This window comes from Hyla sarda, chromosome 5 (genome assembly GCF_029499605.1).
Source record: "Hyla sarda isolate aHylSar1 chromosome 5, aHylSar1.hap1, whole genome shotgun sequence".
Classification (NCBI taxonomy): Eukaryota; Metazoa; Chordata; class Amphibia; order Anura; family Hylidae; genus Hyla; species Hyla sarda.
The window spans coordinates 98,146,128-98,171,051 of record NC_079193.1 but is presented as its reverse complement, the minus strand read 5'-3'; the positions used below and the strand labels follow the sequence as shown (position 1 = coordinate 98,171,051).

Here is a 24,924-nt window from a genome sequence, read left to right as displayed (position 1 = left end):
CTCAGTATGACAGACTATTACACTACAATACGGGGCTCAGTATGACAAACTATTACATTACAATATGGAGCTCAGTATGACAGACTATTACACTACAACAGGGGTCTCAGTATGACAGATTATTACACTACAATACAGGGGCTCAGTATGACAGACTATTACACTACAATACGGGGCTCAGTATGACAGACTATTACACTACAATACGGGTCTCAGTATGACAGACTATTACACTACAATATGGGGCTCAGTATGACAGACTATTACACTATAATATGGAGCTCAGTATGACAGACTATTACACTACAATACAGAGCTCAGTATGACAGACTATTACAGTACAATACGGGGCTCAGTATGACAGACTATTACACTATAATACGGGGCTCAGTATGATAGACTATTACACTACAATATGGAGCTCAGTATAATAGACTATTACAGTACAATACGGGGCTCAGTATGACAGATTATTACACTACAATACGGGGCTCAGTATGATAGACTATTACACTACAATATGGAGCTCAGTATAACAGATTATTACACTACAAAAGGGGGCACAATATGACAGACTATTACACTACAGTATGGAGCTCAGTATGACAGACTATTACACTACAGTATGAAGCTCAGTATGACAGACTATTACACTACAATACGGGGCTCAGTATGACAGACTATTACACTACAATACGGAGCTCAGAGTGACAGACTATTACACTACAATACGGGGCTCAGTATGACAGATTATTACACTACAATACGGGGCTCAGTATGACAGACTATTACACTACAATATGGGGCTCAGTATGACAGACTATTACACTACAATATGGGGCTCAGTATGATAGACTATTACACTACAATACGGAGCTCAGTATGACAGACTATTACACTACAATACGGAGCTCAGTATGACAGATTATTACACTACAATACGGGGCTCAGTATGACAGACTATTACACTACAATACGGGGCTCAGTATGACAGATTATTACACTACAATACGGGGCTCAGTATGACAGACTATTACACTACAATATGGGGCTCAGTATGACAGACTATTACACTACAATATGGGGCTCAGTATGATAGACTATTACACTACAATACGGAGCTCAGTATGACAGACTATTACACTACAATACAGGGGCTCAGTATGACAGACTATTACACTACAATACAGGGGCTCAGTATGACAGACTATTACACTACAATATGGAGCTCAGTATGACAGACTATTACACTACAATACGGGTCTCAGTATGACAGACTATTACACTACAATACGGGGCTCAGTATGACAGACTATTACACTACAATATGGAGCTCAGTATGACAGACTATTACACTACAATAGGGGTCTCAGTATGACAGACTATTACACTACAATACGGGGCTCAGTATGACAGATTATTACACTACAATACGGGGCTCAGTATGACAGACTATTACACTACAATATGGGGCTCAGTATGATAGACTATTACACTACAATACGGGGCTCAGTATGACAGACTATTACACTACAATACGGAGCTCAGTATGACAGACTATTACACTACAATACGGAGCTCAGTATGACAGACTATTACACTACAATACGGGGCTCAGTATGACAGACTATTACACTACAATACGGGGCTCAGTAGGACAAGACTATTATACTACAATACGGGGCTCAGTATGACAAACTATTACACTACAATATGGAGCTCAGTATGACAGACTATTACACTACAATAGGGGTCTCAGTATGACAGACTATTACACTACAATACGGGGCTCAGTATGACAGACTATTACACTACAATACGGGTCTCAGTATGACAGACTATTACACTACAATATGGGGCTCAGTATAATAGACTATTACAGTACAATACGGGGCTCAGTATGACAGATTATAACACTACAATACGGGGCTCAGTATGATAGACTATTACACTACAATATGGAGCTCAGTATAACAGATTATTACACTACAAAAGGGGGCACAATATGACAGACTATTACACTACAGTATGGAGCTCAGTATGACAGACTATTACACTACAGTATGAAGCTCAGTATGACAGACTATTACACTACAATACGGGGCTCAGTATGACAGACTATTACACTACAATACGGAGCTCAGTGTGACAGACTATTACACTACAATACGGGGCTCAGTATGACAGATTATTACACTACAATACGGGGCTCAGTATGACAGACTATTACACTACAATATGGGGCTCAGTATGACAGACTATTACACTACAATATGGGGCTCAGTATGATAGACTATTACACTACAATACGGAGCTCAGTATGACAGACTATTACACTACAATACGGAGCTCAGTATGACAGACTATTACACTACAATACAGGGGCTCAGTATGACAGACTATTACACTACAATACAGGGGCTCAGTATGACAGACTATTACACTACAATATGGAGCTCAGTATGACAGACTATTACACTACAATACGGGTCTCAGTATGACAGACTATTACACTACAATACGGGGCTCAGTATGACAGACTATTACACTACAATATGGAGCTCAGTATGACAGACTATTACACTACAATAGGGGTCTCAGTATGACAGACTATTACACTACAATACGGGGCTCAGTATGACAGACTATTACACTACAATATGGGGCTCAGTATGATAGACTATTACACTACAATACGGGGCTCAGTATGACAGACTATTACACTACAATACGGAGCTCAGTATGACAGACTATTACACTACAATACGGAGCTCAGTATGACAGACTATTACACTACAATACGGAGCTCAGTATGACAGACTATTACACTACAATACGGGGCTCAGTATGACAGACTATTACACTACAATACGGGGCTCAGTAGGACAAGACTATTATACTACAATACGGGGCTCAGTATGACAAACTATTACACTACAATATGGAGCTCAGTATGACAGACTATTACACTACAATAGGGGTCTCAGTATGACAGACTATTACACTACAATACGGGGCTCAGTATGACAGACTATTACACTACAATACGGGTCTCAGTATGACAGACTATTACACTACAATATGGGGCTCAGTATGACAGACTATTACACTATAATATGGAGCTCAGTATGACAGACTATTACACTACAATACAGAGCTCAGTATGACAGACTATTACAGTACAATACGGGGCTCAGTATGACAGATTATTACACTACAATACGGGGCTCAGTATGATAGACTATTACACTACAATATGGAGCTCAGTATAACAGATTATTACACTACAAAAGGGGGCACAATATGACAGACTATTACACTACAGTATGGAGCTCAGTATGACAGACTATTACACTACAGTATGAAGCTCAGTATGACAGACTATTACACTACAATACGGGGCTCAGTATGACAGATTATTACACTACAATATGGGGCTCAGTTTGACAGACTATTACACTACAATATGGGGCTCAGTATGACAGACTATTACACTACAATATGGGGCTCAGTATGATAGACTATTACACTACAATACGGAGCTCAGTATGACAGACTATTACACTACAATACGGAGCTCAGTATGACAGACTATTACACTACAATACAGGGGCTCAGTATGACAGACTATTACACTACAATACAGAGGCTCAGTATGACAGACTATTACACTACAATATGGAGCTCAGTATGACAGACTACTACACTACAATACGGAGCTCAGTATGACACACTATTACACTACAATATGGAGCTCAGTATGACAGACTATTACACTACAATAGGGAGCTCAGTATGACAGACTACTACACTACAATACAGGGGCTCAGTATGACAGACTATTACACTACAATACGGAGCTCAGTATGACAGACTACTACACTACAATACGGAGCTCAGTATGACAGACTATTACACTACAATACGGAGCTCAGTATGACAGACTACTACACTACAATACGGAGCTCAGTATTACAGACTATTACACTACAATACGGGTCTCAGTATGACAGACTATTACACTACAATACGGGGCTCAGTATGACAGACTATTACACTACAATACGGAGCTCAGTATGACAGACTATTACACTACAATACGGGTCTCAGTATGACAGACTATTACACTACAATATGGAGCTCAGTATGACAGACTATTACACTACAATAGGGGTCTCAGTATGACAGACTATTACACTACAATACGGGGCTCAGTATGACAGATTATTACACTACAATACGGGGCTCAGTATGACAGACTATTACACTACAATATGGGGCTCAGTATGATAGACTATTACACTACAATACGGAGCTCAGTATGACAGACTACTACACTACAATACGGGGCTCAGTATGACAGACTATTACACTACAATACGGAGCTCAGTATGACAGACTATTATACTACAATACGGAGCTCAGTATGACAGACTATTACACTACAATACGGAGCTCAGTATAACAGACTATTACACTTCAATATGGAGCTCAGTATGACAGACTATTACACTACAATATGGGGCTCAGTATGACAGACTATTACAGTACAATACGGAGCTCAGTATGACAGACTATTACACTACAATATGGGGCTCAGTATGACAGACTATTACACTACAATATGGAGCTCAGTATGACAGACTATAACACTACAATACGGAGCTCAGTATGACAGACTATTACACTACAATATGGAGCTCAGTATGACAGACTACTAAACTACAATACGGAGCTCAGTATGACAGATTATTACACTACAATACGGAGCTCAGTATGACAGACTATTACACTACAATATGGAGCTCAGTATGACAGACTATTACACTACAATATGGAGCTCAGTATGACAGACTATTACACTACAATATGGGGCTCAGTATGACAGACTATTACAGTACAATACAGAGCTCAGTATAACAGACTATTACACTACAATATGGGGGTCAGTATGACAGACTATTACAATACAATATGGAGCTCAGTATGACAGACTATAACACTACAATACAGTGCTCAGTATGACAGACTATTACACTACAATACAGGGGCTCAGTATGACATACTATTACACTACAATATGGAGCTCAGTATGACAGACTATTACACTACAATATGGAGCTCAGTATGACAGACTATTACACTACAATACGTGGCTCAGTATGACAGATTATTACACTACAATACGGAGCTCAGTATGACAGACTATTACACTACAATACGGAGCTCAGTATGACAGACTATTACACTACAATACGGGTCTCAGTATGACAGACTATTACACTACAATACAGGGCTCAGTATGACAGACTATTACACTACAATACGGAGCTCAGTATGACAGACTATTACACTACAATACGGGTCTCAGTATGACAGACTATTACACTACAATATGGAGCTCAGTATGACAGACTATTACACTACAATAGGGGTCTCAGTATGACAGACTATTACACTACAATACGGGGCTCAGTATGACAAACTATTACACTACAATATGGAGCTCAGTATGACAGACTATTACACTACAATAGGGGTCTCAGTATGACAGACTATTACACTACAATACGGGTCTCAGTATGACAGACTATTACACTGCAATATGGACCTCAGTATGACAGACTACTACACTACAATACGGAGCTCAGTATGACAGACTATTACACTACAATATGGAGCTCAGTATGACAGACTATAACACTACAATACGGGTCTCAGTATGACAGACTATTACACTAAAATACGGAGCTCAGTATGACAGACTATTACACTACAATACAGGGGCTCAGTATGACAGACTATTACACTACAATACGGGGCTCAGTATGACAGACTACTACACTACAATACGGAGCTCAGTATGACAGACTATTACACAACAATACGGAGCTCAGTATGACAGACTATTACACTGCAATATGGAGCTCAGTATGACAGACTACTACACTACAATACGGAGCTCAGTATGACAGACTATTACACTACAATATGGAGCTCAGTATGACAGACTATAACACTACAATACGGGTCTCAGTATGACAGACTTTTACACTACAATACGGAGCTCAGTATGACAGACTATTACACTACAATATGGGGCTCAGTATGACAGACTATTACACTACAATACGGGGCTCAGTAGGACAAGACTATTACACTACAATATGGAGCTCAGTATGACAGACTATTACACTACAATAGGGGTCTCAGTATGACAGACTATTACACTACAATACGGGGCTCAGTATGACAAACTATTACACTACAATATGGAGCTCAGTATGACAGACTATTACACTACAATAGGGGTCTCAGTATGACAGACTATTACACTACAATACGGGGCTCAGTATGACAGACTATTACACTACAATACGGGTCTCAGTATGACAGACTATTACACTACAATACGGAGCTCAGTATGACAGACTATTACACTACAATATGGGGCTCAGTATGACAGACTATTACACTACAATATGGAGCTCAGTATGACAGACTATAACACTACAATACGGAGCTCAGTATGACAGACTATTACACTACAATACAGGGGCTCAGTATGACAGACTATTACACTACAATACGGGGCTCAGTATGACAGACTACTACACTACAATACGGAGCTCAGTATGACAGACTATTACACAACAATACGGAGCTCAGTATGACAGACTATTACACTGCAATATGGAGCTCAGTATGACAGACTACTACACTACAATACGGAGCTCAGTATGACAGACTATTACACTACAATATGGAGCTCAGTATGACAGACTATAACACTACAATACGGGTCTCAGTATGACAGACTATTACACTACAATACGGAGCTCAGTATGACAGACTATTACACTACAATATGGGGCTCAGTATGACAGACTATTACACTACAATACGGGGCTCAGTAGGACAAGACTATTATACTACAATACGGGGCTCAGTATGACAAACTATTACATTACAATATGGAGCTCAGTATGACAGACTATTACACTACAATAGGGGTCTCAGTATGACAGACTATTACACTACAATACGGGTCTCAGTATGACAGACTATTACACTACAATATGGAGCTCAGTATGACAGACTATTACACTACAATAGGGGTCTCAGTATGACAGACTATTACACTACAATACGGGGCTCAGTATGACAAACTATTACACTACAATATGGAGCTCAGTATGACAGACTATTACACTACAATAGGGGTCTCAGTATGACAGACTATTACACTACAATACGGGGCTCAGTATGACAGACTATTACACTACAATACGGGTCTCAGTATGACAGACTATTACACTACAATACGGAGCTCAGTATGACAGACTATTACACTACAATATGGGGCTCAGTATGACAGACTATTATACTACAATATGGAGCTCAGTATGACAGACTATAACACTACAATACGGAGCTCAGTATGACAGACTATTGCACTACAATACAGGGGCTCAGTATGACAGACTATTACACTACAATACGGGGCTCAGTATGACAGACTACTACACTACAATACGGAGCTCAGTATGACAGACTATTACACAACAATACGGAGCTCAGTATGACAGACTATTACACTGCAATATGGAGCTCAGTATGACAGACTACTACACTACAATACGGAGCTCAGTATGACAGACTATTACACTACAATATGGAGCTCAGTATGACAGACTATAACACTACAATACGGGTCTCAGTATGACAGACTATTACACTACAATACGGAGCTCAGTATGACAGACTATTACACTACAATATGGGGCTCAGTATGACAGACTATTACACTACAATATGGGGCTCAGTAGGACAAGACTATTACACTACAATATGGAGCTCAGTATGACAGACTATTACACTACAATAGGGGTCTCAGTATGACAGACTATTACACTACAATACGGGGCTCAGTATGACAAACTATTACACTACAATATGGAGCTCAGTATGACAGACTATTACACTACAATAGGGGTCTCAGTATGACAGACTATTACACTACAATACGGGGCTCAGTATGACAGACTATTACACTACAATATGGGTCTCAGTATGACAGACTATTACACTACAATACGGAGCTCAGTATGACAGACTATTACACTACAATATGGGGCTCAGTATGACAGACTATTACACTACAATATGGAGCTCAGTATGAAAGACTATAACACTACAATACGGAGCTCAGTATGACAGACTATTACACTACAATACAGGGGCTCAGTATGACAGACTACTACACTACAATACGGAGCTCAGTATGACAGACTATTACACAACAATACGGAGCTCAGTATGACAGACTATTACACTGCAATATGGAGCTCAGTATGAACGACTACTACACTACAATACGGAGCTCAGTATGACAGACTATTACACTACAATATGGAGCTCAGTATGACAGACTATAACACTACAATACGGGTCTCAGTATGACAGACTATTACACTACAATACGGAGCTCAGTATGACAGACTATTACACTACAATATGGGGCTCAGTATGACAGACTATTACACTACAATACGGGGCTCAGTAGGACAAGACTATTATACTACAATACGGGGCTCAGTATGACAAACTATTACACTACAATATGGAGCTCAGTATGACAGACTATTACACAACAATAGGGGTCTCAGTATGACAGACTATTACACTACAATACGGGGCTCAGTATGACAGACTATTACACTACAATATGGGGCTCAGTATGACAGACTATTACACTACAATATGGAGCTCAGTATGACAAACTATTACACTACAATATGGAGCTCAGTATGACAGACTATTACACTACAATACAGAGCTCAGTATGACAGACTATTACAGTACAATACGGGGCTCAGTATGACAGATTATTACACTACAATACGGGGCTCAGTATGATAGACTATTACACTACAATATGGAGCTCAGTATAACAGATTATTACACTACAAAAGGGGGCACAATATGACAGACTATTACACTACAGTATGGAGCTCAGTATGACAGACTATTACACTACAGTATGGAGCTCAGTATGACAGACTATTACACTACAATACGGGGCTCAGTATGACAGACTATTACACTACAATACGGGTCTCAGTATGACAGACTATTACACTACAATATGGAGCTCAGTATGACAGACTAATACACTACAATAGGGGTCTCAGCATGACAGACTATTACACTACAATACGGGGCTCAGTATGACAAACTATTACACTACAGTATGGAGCTCAGTATGACAGACTATTACACTACAATAGGGGTCTCAGTATGACAGACTATTACACTACAATACGGGGCTCAGTATGACAGACTATTACACTACAATACGGGTCTCAGTATGACAGACTATTACACTACAATACGGAGCTCAGTATGACAGACTATTACACTACAATATGGGGCTCAGTATGACAGACTATTACACTACAATATGGAGCTCAGTATGACAGACTATAACACTACAATACGGAGCTCAGTATGACAGACTATTACACTACAATACAGGGGCTCAGTATGACAGACTATTACACTACAATACGGGGCTCAGTATGACAGACTACTACACTACAATACAGAGCTCAGTATGACAGACTATTACAGTACAATACGGGGCTCAGTATGACAGATTATTACACTACAATACGGGGCTCAGTATGATAGACTATTACACTACAATATGGAGCTCAGTATAACAGATTATTACACTACAAAAGGGGGCACAATATGACAGACTATTACACTACAGTATGGAGCTCAGTATGACAGACTATTACACTACAGTATGGAGCTCAGTATGACAGACTATTACACTACAATACGGGGCTCAGTATGACAGACTATTACACTACAATACGGAGCTCAGTATGACAGACTATTACACTACAATACGGGGCTCAGTATGACAGATTATTACACTACAATACGGGGCTCAGTATGACAGACTATTACACTACAATATGGGGCTCAGTATGACAGACTATTACACTACAATATGGGGCTCAGTATGATAGACTATTACACTACAATACGGAGCTCAGTATGACAGACTATTACACTACAATACGGAGCTCAGTATGACAGACTATTACACTACAATACAGGGGCTTAGTATGACAGACTATTACACTACAATACAGGGGCTCAGTATGACAGACTATTACACTACAATACGGGACTCAGTATGACAGACTATTACACTACAATATGGGTCTCAGTATGACAGACTATTACAGTACAATACGGGGCTTAGTATGACAGACTGTTACACTACAATATGGAGCTCAGTATGGCCGATTATTACACTACAATATGGAGCTCAGTATAATAGACTATTGCACTACAATACGGGGCTCAGTATGACAGACTATTACACTACAATACGGGGCTCAGTATGACAGACTATTACACTACAATACGGGGCTCAGTATGACAGACTATTACACTACAATACGGGGCTCAGTATCACAGACTATTACACTACAATACGGAGCTCAGTATGACAGACTATTACACTACAATACGGAGCTCAGTATGACAGACTATTACACTACAATACATGGCTCAGTATGACAGACTATTACACTACAATACGGGGCTCAGTATGACAGACTACTACACTACAATACGGAGCTCAGTATGACAGACTATTACACTACAATACGGAGCTCAGTATGACAGACTATTACACTATAATATGGAGCTCAGTATGACAGACTATTACACTACAATACGGAGCTAAGTATGACCGATTATTACACTACAATATGGAGCTCAGTATAATAGACTATTACACTACAATACGGGGCTCAGTATGACAGACTATTACTCTATAATATGGAGCTCAGTATGACAGACTATTACACTACAATAAGGGGCTCAGTATAATAGACTATTACACTACAATATGGATCTCAGTATGACAGATTGTTACACTACAATAGGGGGCACAATATGACAGACTATTACACTACAATACGGGACTCAGTATGACAGACTATTACACTACAATACGGGTCTCAGTATGACAGACTATTACAGTACAATACGGAGCTCAGTATGACAGACTATTACACTACAATACAGGGCTCAGTATGACAGACTATTACATTACAATACAGGGGCTCAGTATGACAGACTATTACACTACAATACACGGGCTCAGTATGACAGACTATTACACTACAATACGGGCTCAGTATGACCGATTATTACACTACAATATGGAGCTCAGTATAATAGACTATTACACTACAATGCGGGGCTCAGTATCACAGACTATTACACTACAATACGGAGCTCAGTATAATAGACTATTACACTACAATACGGGGCTCAGTATGACAGACTATTACACTACAATACGGAGCTCAGAATAATAGACTATTACACTACAATACGGAGCTCAGTATGACAGACTATTACACTACAATACGGAGCTCAGCATGATAGACTATTACACTACAATATGGGGCTCAGTATGACAGACTATTACACTACAACCTGGAGCTCAGTATAATAGACTATTACACTACAATATGGAGCTCAGCATGATAGACTATTACACTACAATATGGAGCTCAGTATGACCGATTATTACACTACAATATGGAGCTCAGTATAATAGACTATTACACTACAATACGGGGCTCAGTATGACAGACTATTACACTACAATATGGAGCTCAGTATGACAGACTATTACACTACAATACAGAGCTCAGTATGACAGACTATTACACTACAATACAGGGGGTCAGTATGACAGACTATTACACTACAATACAGGGCTCAGTATGACAGACTATTACACTACAATACGGGGCTCAGTATGACAGACTATTACACTGCAATACAGGGGGTCAGTATGATAGACTATTACACTACAATACAGGGGGTCAGTATGACAGACTATTACACTACAATACGGGGCTCAGTATGATAGACTATTACACTACAATATGGAGCTCAGTATGACAGACTATTACACTACAATACGGGGCTCAGTATGATAGACTATTACACTACAATACGGAGCTCAGTATGACAGACTATTACACTACAATACGGGGCTCAGTATGACAGACTATTACACTACAATATGGAGCTCAGTATGACAGACTATTACACTACAATACAGGGCTCAGTATGACAGACTATTACACTACAATACGGGGCTCAGTATGACAGACTATTACACTACAATACGGAGCTCCGTATGACAGACTATTACACTACAATACGGAGCTCCGTATGACAGACTATTACACTACAATACAGGGCTCAGTATGATAGACTATTACACTACAATACGGAGCTCAGTATGACAGACTATTACACTACAATACGGAGCTCAGTATGATAGACTATTACACTACAATACGGGGCTCAGTATGATAGACTATTACACTACAATACGGAGCTCAGTATGACAGACTATTACACTACAATACGGAGGTCAGTATGACAGACTGTTACACTACAATACAGGGCTCAGTATGACAGACTATTACACTACAATACAGAGCTCAGTATGACAGACTATTACACTACAATACAGAGCTCAGTATGACAGACTATTACACTACAATACGGACCTCAGTATGACAGACTATTACACTACAATAGGGGGCTCAGTATGACAGACTATTACACTACAATACAGGGCTCAGTATGACAGACTATTACACTACAATACGGGGCTCAGTATGACAGACTATTACACTACAATACGGAGCTCCGTATGACAGACTATTACACTACAATACGGAGCTCCGTATGACAGACTGTTACACTACAATACAGGGCTCAGTATGACAGACTATTACACTACAATACGGACCTCAGTATGACAGACTATTACACTACAATACAGAGCTCAGTATGACAGACTATTACACTACAATACGGACCTCAGTATGACAGACTATTACACTACAATACGGGGCTCAGTATGACAGACTATTACACTACAATACGGGTCTCAGTATGACAGACTATTACACTACAATACGGAGCTCAGTATGACAGACTTTACACTACAATAGGGAGCTCAGTATGACAGACTATTACACTACAATACGGAGCTCAGTATGACAGACTATTATACTACAATACAGAGCTCAGTATGACAGACTATTACACTACAATACGGGGCTCAGTATGACAGACTATTACACTACAATACGGAGCTCAGTATGACAGACTGTTACACTACAATACAGGGCTCAGTATGACAGACTATTACACTACAATACAGAGCTCAGTATGACAGACTATTACACTACAATACAGAGCTCAGTATGATAGACTATTACACTACAATACGGACCTCAGTATGACAGACTATTACACTACAATACGGGGCTCAGTATGACAGACTATTACACTACAATACGGGTCTCAGTATGACAGACTATTACACTACAATATGGAGCTCAGTATGACAGACTTTACACTACAATACGGAGCTCAGTATGACAGACTATTACACTACAATACAGAGCTCAGTATGACAGACTATTACACTACAATACGGGGATCAGTATGACAGACTATTACACTACAATACGGAGCTCAGTATGACAGACTGTTACACTACAATACAGGGCTCAGTATGACAGACTATTACACTACAATACAGAGCTCAGTATGACAGACTATTACACTACAATACAGAGCTCAGTATGACAGACTATTACACTACAATACGGGGCTCAGTATGACAGACTATTACACTACAATATGGAGCTCAGTATGACAGACTATTACACTACAATACAGGGGGTCAGTATAATAGACTATTACACTACAATACGGAGCTCAGTATGACAGACTATTACACTACAATAGGGAGCTCAGTATGACAGACTATTATACTACAATACAGAGCTCAGTATGACAGACTATTACACTACAATAAGGAGGTCAGTATGACAGATTATTACTCTACAATACGGGGCTCAGTATGACAGACTATTACACTACAATACGGAGCTCAGTATGACAAACTATTACACTACAATACAGAGCTCAGTATGACAGACTATTACACTACAATACGGGGCTCAGTATGACAGACTATTACACTACAATACGGGTCTCAGTATGACAGACTATTACACTACAATATGGAGCTCAGTATGACAGACTATTACACTACAATACAGGGGGTCAGTATAATAGACTATTACACTACAATACGGAGCTCAGTATGACAGACTATTACACTACAATAGGGAGCTCAGTATGACAGACTATTACACTACAATACGGGGCTCAGTATGACAGACTATTACACTACAATACAGAGCTCAGTATGACAGACTATTACACTACAATAAGGAGGTCAGTATGACAGATTATTACTCTACAATACGGGGCTCAGTATGACAGACTATTACAGTACAATACGGAGCTCAGTATGACAAACTATTACACTACAATACAGAGCTCAGTATGACAGACTATTACACTACAATACAGAGCTCAGTATGACAGACTATTACACTACAATACAGAGCTCAGTATGACAGACTATTACACTACAATACGGAGCTCAGTATGACAGACTATTACACTACAATACGGAGCTCAGTATGACAGACTATTACACTACAATACGGGGCTCAGTATGACAGACTATTACACTACAATACGGGGCTCAGTATGACAGACTATTACACTACAATACAGAGCTCAGTATGACAGACTATTACACTACAATACGGAGCTCAGTATGACAGACTATTACACTACAATACAGAGCTCAGTATGACAGACTATTACATCATATATAGCTCTCCTACTAGATTCTACAACTCTGCTATGTGTCAGACCACAACTCCTTTAGACCACTTGTATCCCAACACAAGATCTATTGAAATGTGGTTCATTGAAAGCGTCAATATACACTGCAGAAATCTGATCCTCCCCTTGGAATTTCTAGATCGTATTTTGTGGCATACATTTCCCTGTCTGGAAAAATATGCTGTGAGAATATAGACCAAACATTTTTTTGTCAATATAACATTTGGTAAGCCATAACTTTACATTCCATTGTCATTTCTCCTGAATATTTATCAATAAGTGGACATACACTGCTCAAGAAAATAAAGGGAACACTAATATCTGAATGAATGAACTAATCATATGAAATATCTTCACCTAGTTGAATGTGCTGACAACAAAATCACACAAAAAGTATCAATGGAAATCAAATTTATCAACCCATTGAGGTCTGGATATGGAGTCACACTCAAAATCAAAGTGGAAAACCACACTACAGGCTGATCCAACTTTGATGTAATGTCCTTAAAACAAGTCAAAATGAGGCTCAGTAGTGTGTGTGGCCTACACGTGCCCGTATGACCTCCCTACACCTGGGCATGATCCTGATGAGGTGGCGGATGGTCTCCTGAGGGATGTCCTCCCAGTCCTGGACTAAAGCATCCGCCAACTACTGGACAGTCTGTGGTGCAACATGGCGTTGGTGGATGCAGCAAGACATGATGTCCCAGATGTGCCCAATCGGATTAAGGTCTGGGGAAAAGCGGGCCAGGCCATAGCATCAATGCCTTCCTCTTGAAGGAACTGCTGACACACTTCAGCCACATTCCTGCATTAGGAGGAACCCAGGACCAACCGCACCAGCATATGGTCTCACAAGGGGTCTTAGGATCTCATCTCGGTACCTAATGGCAGTCAGGCTACCTCTGGCAAGCACATGGAGGGCTGTGCAGCCCCCCAAAGAAATGCCACCCAACACCATTACTGACCCACCGCCAAACTGGTCATGCTGGAGGATGTTGCAGGCAGCAGAATGTTCTCCACTGCGTCTCCAGACTCTGTCACATGTGCTCAGTGTGAACCTGCTTTCACCTGTAAAGAGCGCAGGGCGCAAGTGGCGAATTTGCCAATCTTGGTGTTCTCTGGCAAATGTTAAACATCGTGCACAGTGTTGGGATGTAAGCACAACCCCCCACCTGTGGACGTCGGGCCCTCATACCCCCCTCATGAGTGGACACATGCACATTTGTGGCCTGCTGGAGATCATTTTGCAGGCCTCTGGCAGTGCTCCTCCTGCTCCTTCTGGCATAAAGGTGGAGGTAGCGGTACTGCTACTGGGTTGTTGCCCTCTTATTGCCTCCTCCACGTCTCCTGAAGTACTGGCCTGTCTCCTGGTAGCGCCTCCACGCTTTGGACACTACGCTGACAGACACAGCAAACCTTCTTGCCACAGCTCGCATTGGTGTGCCATCCTTGATGAGCTGCACTACCTGAGCCACTTGTGTGGGTTGTAGATTCCATCTCATGCTACCACTAGAGTGAAAGCACTGCCAGCATTCAAAAGTGACCAAAACATCAGCCAGAAAGCATAGGAACTGAGAAGTTGTCTGTGGTCACCACCTGCAGAACCACTCCTTTATTGGTGTTGTCTTGATAATTGCCTTTAATTTCCACTGGTTGTCTGTTCCATTTGCACAACAGCATGTGAAATTGATTGTCAATCAGTGTTGCTTCCTGAGTGGACAGTGTGATTTCTCAGAAGTGTGATTGATATGGAGTTACATTGTGTTGTTTAAGTGTTCCCTTTATTTTTTTGAGCAGTGGACATTTCACTTGTCAGAGGAGTATGTAACCATGCAGTGTGATGCTGTCATGTTGTGGGGAATATACCTGCTAAAAGGACATACCCTCAGAAAGGGGTTAAAGGGGTATTCCCAGAAAAAACTGTTTTATATCAACTGGCTCCAGAAAGTTAAACCGATTTGTAAATTACTTCTATCAAAAAAATCTAAATCCTTCCAGTAGTTATCAGCTGCTGAAGCTGAGTTGTTCTTTTCTGTCTGACAGCAGTGCTCTCTGATGACATCTCTGTCTGTCTCCGGAAATTTCCAAAGTAGGAGCAAATCCCCATAGGAAACCACTCCTGCTCTGGACAATTCCCGAGACAGGCAGAGGTGTCAGCAGAGAGCACTGTTGTCAGACAGAAAAGAACAACTTCAGCAGCTGATAACTACTGGAAGGAATACGATTTTTCAATAGAAGTAATTTACAAATCTGTTTAACTTTCTGGAGCCAGTTCATATAAAAAAAAAAAAAGTTTTTTTTCCTGGAATACCCCTTTAATTTATTCAAAGTTTTCCATGAGGAATAACAGAGGAACAGCACAATGCAAAGACATATAGATATGTCAGTAGAGACGATAAGTCACCTTTAGGGTCTATTCACACGTACAGTATCCTGGGTATATTTGATGCGCAGGACTTGAAGATGCAGATTAGTTTAGATTAATATCTGCAGCTTAAAATCCTGCCCATCAAATATGCAGGATACTGTATATATGAATACAGTGATCCCTCAACTTACAATGGCCTCAACATACAATAGTTTCAACACACAATGGTCTATTCTGGACCATTGTAAGTTGAAACCAGACTCAACATACAATGTACGGACAGTCCAGAGCTCTGAGACATGTCAATGGCTGAAAGAACCGACCAATCAGAGTGGGCGTTCATTGGTAAAACCCCTGTATGTGCATGCACTGACTGGTGTCTGGTAGCGCCCCCTACAGTATAGGGAGGTATTACATCGTCTGTACTCTTTACCTGTGCCACAGTTAGCTGCTCCTTGGGACACCAGGTGAGGGCGGCTCCATTTTAAATTTTTAGGACATTGCGTGTACTGTACAGGACCCTGAAGAAGCTCCTGCCCTCTACATAGACCAGCGTTTCCCAACCAGGGTGCCTCCAGCTGTTGCAAAACTACAACTCCCAGCATGCCCGGACAGCCTTTGGCTGTCCGGGCATGCTGGGAGTTGTAGTTTTGCAACAGCTGGAGGCACCCTGGTTGGGAAACGCTGACATAGACAGTGATTTACCCAGCTCCCAGCAGATCTTTCTTACCTTTATATGTAAGGATTTGCTTTATATATATTAGTTATCTACTTATTTTTCTTTAATCCTCACGTTTTCCTATTTTTGGATGACATTTTGGGGCTTCAGAACCAATTAGCAGGTTTTCATAGAGTTCTGGTCTCAACATACAATGGTCATCCTGGAACCAATTAATATTGTAACTTGAGGGACCAATGTACACAATAAGGGTATGTTCACACAATAAAATGTCAGCATGGAAAATTTCCTTGCGGACATTCCACAGACAGCGGAGTTCAGGCAGAAAATATCAGTGGTAGGGCTGCTCAGAAATGTGCCATCTCATAGATGGCAATGCATTTCCACTGAATATGTCGAATGTTTTTTAACGCACCGTTAAAGTACTGTAAATCAGTCACCAGGATTATTCTGCATGGTCCCATGTAGCGTATACGCGGCGTCATTTCTGCAGCTGATTATGCTAGACATTGATCTCAATGGGAAGGAAAATACGCAGCAACAGATACGCAGCAGCATACGCTGCGTACACGCTACATGGGACCGTACCCTTAGAGAACGGTCCCATGTAGCATATACAATGTATTTTGCTGCGTATTTTCTGTAGCTGATTTTGATCTCAATGGGAAGGAAAATGCGCAGCAGATATGCAGCAAAATATGCTGCGCTACGCTATGTGGCACCGTATCCTTACAGTACTCCTTGTTCAGCTCTTCTGTGCTCCAGACAACTACTTACCTAACCCTAGTGCTTTGACTTCTGTTTATCAAGTAAAAATCCAGTGTAGGCACTGAGAAGTCCTGAAATTTGCCTCTTTTTATATCAGGACATATCTGCTCTACTAAAGAGGATAAGAAACAAACTAGACCAACTTCTCAACCTTAAAGTGGTACCACCGGATAGAAAAATCTCGACCACTGCACGAAGCTGTGGCCAACACCCCCCTCCGTGTAGCTCTAAGGGAGGGCTGGAGATACCAGAGTGCTGCGCTCCGGCTCTCCCATAGAGATGCATTCAAGGGGCATGACGGCCAACGCTTCGTGCAGTGGTCAACAGTACACACCCCATTCAGGAGGAGATCCGCGGCATCATGGGGCGTCTCAGCAGTGGGACCCCTCGCGATCTGACACTTATCCCTATTCTTAGGATAGGGGATACATTTCTCTATCCTGGAGTATTCCTTTAAAATAACTGTAAACCTCATCCTGACATTCAGAGCTTTATAACACATGAAGTAATGGCTCCTAATGTCTGCTCTGAGATAAACTTTAAGATGTTTTTATTTTCTATTTTGGCGATCCTCTGGTTTAACTGTTCTCTTTGAAACTGTTAAGATTTTATTTCCTGCAAGTCACACATCATTGGAGTTGTGTCGTAAAATAACATAAGCAAATAAAAACTAACGCTCTCAAAAGATACAGACATAATAAGTTACTATAACATGAAGGGTTTATAAAAACACATTTCTGCTCATGCAAATAGAACGGATAATGGAATATTGGCCTTATACAGGAAGCGCGTTTTAGGAAGAGATTTGCTGCTTTGTGGTATTTAATATAAACCACACATTCTATCAAGAGGTATAAATCATTAGGTCTAGAACAAAAAATAAAGCAGTATGGCGGATATTTTATTTGACACACTTACAGTTTACAACAGCGTTGTTCTACTGCATCCTAAAGAACCTCATTACAATGTTTCTGGGTAATATAACTTTAAAGCAAGGTGTGGATCGCTAAGGAAAGCAAGTTATGGAAGTTAGTAAAGAATTTAGATAGTGGATATAAAGTTTAACAGTTTGGAAAAAGTATTATAGATGCAATGTGACATTATGTTACCCAGACTAATGAGAACAAAGTGTTTGTCTGACACTGTCGCTTTCCTACAGGACCGATGTTTTCAGGGAGCTCTTTCCTGCACTCGTGCAGCCACCACCACTGTTTTGTGCTGTTTACAACTACACTAAGGCTATGTTCAGGCGGGCGAATGATATTGCCCTGACAGCAGAGCGTCGGCAGAACATGCTGGCGCTAGGACCGCTAGGAAATGTGCCACCTCATAGAAAGCAGTGCATTTCCATGCGGACTCAGCAGAAAGAATAGACCGGTCTATTCTTTCTGAGGAAACCAGAATGTAAATTTCTGCGCCAGATTCTGCTGTGTGAACAATGTAACAGAATCCCATTCATATCAATGGGACTCTGCTGCTGCGAAATCTGTGCAGAATTCGAATGTGGAATTCCGCAAGGAAAATCCATCATGTGAACACACCCTAACTACTCTGTAAGGGTACATTCACACGAGCGGATTTACAGCGTAATTGACGCTGCAGTTCCGCTGGTGAAGGCCCGCTCTATGCTGTCTTTACATGTGCCTGCTTGTAGCGGCAATACGCCACGACAAGCAGACACACTGCAGCAATGTGCGCAGTGTACTCGCACATTGCGGCCACTCTCCCTGCTCTAAACTAGGCAGAGAGCTCCCGCGATGTGTGAGTATACTGCGACTCGCACTTCGCAGTGTGTCTGCTCGTAGCGGCGTATTGCCACTATGAGCAGGCACATGTAAAGACAGCATAGAGCGGGCCTTCACCAGCAGATCCGCAGCGAAATATGCTGCGAAAATCCGCTCGTGTGAATATACCCTAAGGTCTTGTTGGAGGCTCCATCACAGACTCTGATCGGGATCAGAAAACAGAGCCGGACTGTCTATTGCACAACTGATACCGTCACATTGACTTTAATGGGGTCCGTCTGGTTTCCATTTATTTGGTAGGATCTGACCAGACAAAAAGTTAACACTTGTAGTATATTTTTTGTCCGCTCAGGCCCTGCCAATTAAACGGGATTCTGCCTTTGGCTATCTGAGCATGCTGGGAGTTATAGTTTTACAACATCTGGAGGGCCACAGTTTGAAGATCTCTATATTACACAGACAGCTATTCCTCCCAATAACTCCATCTGATCCCCTGATAAGCTGCCTGCAATGTTGAGGCGCCCCATATACATAATAAAGGGCTGGTGGTGCATTTTGTACATATGGGGGATCGGTGGGGGTCCCAGTAGTTAGACGTCCAGTCATTAGCTTGTCACTCCTTATTATATGGATACGTTAATACTGCAGAGAAGGTCTCCGACACTGTTTTCAATAACGACAGGTAACAATATAGCTGCATATCCCTGTGTGTATGTCAGTGTTTCCCAAGCAGTGTGCCTTGAGCAATTCCAAAACTACAACTCCCATCATGCCTGAACAGTCACTGGCTGTACGAGCAGGTTGGGAGTTGTAGTTTTGAAACAGCTGGCGGCACCCTGGTTGGTAAACACTGCTCTGTGATGTCTTTCATTCATTGCACACACACAGAAGAGGCGATTCCATTTCCTTATGTTTCTATTACACACACTTAGAAGCTACAGAAGCTTGGAGGACTTTATAGAGCAATACTAAACAGTGTGAGCTGTAAAACCAGCAGTGAGGTAAGATATAACACTGACTACATCTTGCAGCCACGTGTGTGTCTGTCTATACCTCTCGCATCTTCCCCCTCTTTCACTCACTTGCAATCCCCAGCTGGATTTCCCACAAGATGTGCATGCTGGTACATAGAGAGAACTACCGAGCTCAGCAATATACAGTGGACCCTCAAGTTACAATGTTAACTGGTTCCAGGATGACCATTGTATGTTAAAACTATGGCATGCTGAGACCATAACTCTATGGGAACCTGATAATTCCAAGAAGAGCAGCCCACAAAGAAAAAAAATCAGAAATGGTGCACGCAGGTTCTTGGTGAGAGGCTCCACATCCAATAAGCGAAATCACTCGCACCGCAAGCTATTACAGGACTACATCTCCCAGCATGCCCTTACAGTAAGGACATGCTAAGAATTGGAGTCCCAACAGCTTGCGGGCGGGTGATAGCTGTGAGTGGGTGCCGCGGAGCGGAGGTACGAAAAAAGTCACACAAAAAGTCGCACCTGCGACTTTTTGTGGGACTTTTTAAAAGTGCTGTCAAAAGTAAGTTTGTAAGCCAGGTCTGACCTTGCCTACACTTGCAACTTTTTGAAGGGTGTTTGCGACTTTCACACTTGATAAATTCCCAACCACTGCAAAGTGAAAAACTTGCTTAGGTTGGGCTGACTGGTATTTTTTGCTTACCCACAAAAGTCGCACAAAAAGTTGCTTACGAGCACGTGCGACTTTTTGTACGACTTTTGTAAGCAAAAAAAAACTCTAAATCCCTTGATGAATCTCATAAGTCTCGTCCATTGTATGGTCAAGAACGAAGCACTGCATTTCACAGTCACTTTTGCCAAAGTTGTCTATTTTGAAATTGTGCAAAGCTGGCAAACATTTTGCCCAAAAATTCAGCCAATAAAATGTCAGGAAGCTAATGATAAATCTCCCCCACTGTTCTTCTGATCTGTCAGGTCCTGGGGCCAATGAGCGAGGTCTCAGGAACCTAACAGGTTCCTATTAAGCTATGTTCACACGGCAGAAATTCTGCTATTCCGTTGAAATTCTGTTCTGCAAAGCTTGCTACAGAATTTTTGCAGTATTTGAGCAGTATTCCTGCAGAATTTCTGTGTCCTAAAAACAAAGAATTCTCCCGAAATTCAAAGCCCCATTGACTTAAATGGGATTTCGCCCAGAATTCCACAAATGCTCTTGACACTGACAGGTTCAATGGTTTTTTTTTTGCAGAATCTGGAAAGCAGAATTTCCACTTTGAAAACTCATGTCCTCAATTTCATTTAAAGGGAATCAATCATCAGATTTTACCCTATATAACGCTTGGCAAAGCGTTATATAGGGTAAAATCTTTATTTTCACCATTCCTGGGGGACGCTCCTGCCCCAGGGATGGTGAAGATATGAAGTTATAAACTAGTCACCGTCACGGCCGTAAGTAGTCACCTGGGCGGGGAGCTCTTCTCATCTACTTCCGTTCTTCGGCCGGGAGCGACGCCCCCTCCGCTTGATTGATGGGCCGCGTCATTGTTCCGCTCACTGAACAGACGGAGCAGAGCGATGACGCTGCCCGTCAATCAAGCGGAGGGGGCGTCGCTCCCGGCCGAAGAACGGTAGTAGGTGAGAAGAGCTCCCCGCCCAGGTGACTACTTACGGCGGTGGCGGTGACTAGTTAATAATTTCATATCTTCACCATCCCTGGGGGCAGGAGCATCCCCCGGGAATGGGGAAAATAAAGATTTTACCCTATATAACGCTTTGCCAAGCGTTATATAGGGTAAAATTTGATGATTGGTTCCCTTTAAGGTACGTTCACATAACAAATTTTTGCAGAATTTCCTCTTGGAAAACTTTGAAGACAGAGGGCACCGGAAATACGTCATCTCCATAGAAGACAATGCATTTTCCACTATAGATTTTATAAAGTGACCCCTCGACCTACGATGTCCCCGACATACGATCATTTCAACATGCGATGGCATCTCAGAGGCCATCGCATGTTGAAGGCAGCATCAACATATGATGCTTTTTTGTCGGGGCCATCGCATAAACGGCTATCCGGCAGCGCTGACTGCTTCAGCTGCCACCAGAAGGCCGTTTACGGTGCCCCGTGAGCTCCGGTGAAAGTCATCACTCACCTGTCCTCGGGGCTCCGGCGCATCCTCTTCGGGATCCTCTTCATCGTCAGCGCTCTCCATCGACGTCATCACGTCACTGCGCACGCCGTCCCGTCATCCAATAGGAGCGGCGTGCGTAGCGGCGTGCGTAGCGACGTGATGGCGGCGAAGGAGAGCACGGATGCCGGGGAAGCAGAGGCCTTGCCGGAGCGCTGGGGACAGCGATGGATGGCGACATCCCCGGCAGTGGTGACGAGCGGTGACGGTCCGGAGCGGCGGGGACAGGTGAGTACAACTTCGTCTACCAGTGGTCTACAACTTGCGGACCTCCAGATGTTGCAAAACTACAACACCCAGCATGCCCGGACAGCCGTTGGCTGTCCGGGCATGCTGGGTGTTGTAGTTTTGCAACATCTGGAGGTCCGCAGGTTGTAGACCACTGTCCTATACTTTACATTGCACGGATCCCTCATCCCCATGCGATGATTTCAACAAACAATGGTCCGTTTGGAACGGATTACCATCGTATGTTGAGGGACCACTGTATATAGTTTTATCTGATCCTTTTTTTTTTTTTTTATCATATATCACATTTTTATAAAAGCTAAAAAAAAAATAAAAAAAAATGGTAGAATTTCTTTAAACAGTCCGTACTGCAAAATGTAATTCTTCAAACCAATTTGCTATGACAAATGTGATAACAGCAGCCTAATGATAGACGAGTGATTTATAAGATATTTTACGGACTGTTCCTAAACGGTAATATCCGAAAAGTTGCTCTTAGAGCAATATAATGACTTGACATGTGGTGAAGTGAGGCATTACTGATGTATTATTAATGATAGATTACCACCTTTTATGTAGAAGGATCACTAAGTAAGAGCCACCGCTTTATAACACAGGTCTCTCTTTATCTAAAAATACATGATGTACTTCTGATGTCCTTCGGAGATGAATCGGGGAGGGGGGGGGAGGTAGGTTCTCAGCTCATTACAGGAAGGTTTATATTAACAGCCATTAAAATTGCGCACAGTCATAAAAACATAAAGCTAGTCCTAAATAAATCCATACTCCTAGTTCCCTTATCACGACTAATCTTAGGATTTCTGGTACTTTCTTCGAGTCATAAGGCTAAGGCAGTGAACAGATCTCCGCTCCATGCCTCACGAGCTGGACGGTTACCAAGTAACTGACTTCATATGTGAAGACGTCATCGTCAGTTATAGTTCAATAAGGAAAACAAACGGTATTTACAAATATCTATGGAATTTAAAGAGACTCATCCCATCTATTAAAGGTGTTCGTCCGGAACATTTTGTTTCAAATGCTGGGTGCGGGCGTCGAGATGTCACGCCACACCCCCTCAATGCAAGTCTATGGGAGGGGGCGCAGTCCGCGCCCTACTTTCAGA

General features: G+C 41.7%; 1 protein-coding gene across 2 annotated transcripts in view; it reads right to left on the bottom strand.

Annotated features, from left to right (window-relative positions):
• The window catches only part of LOC130273350 (ubiquitin-conjugating enzyme E2 E2), a 263,263-nt gene that overhangs the window by 226,690 nt on the left and 11,649 nt on the right, over positions 1 to 24,924 (bottom strand). The gene's annotated exons all lie outside the window — the stretch shown is intronic.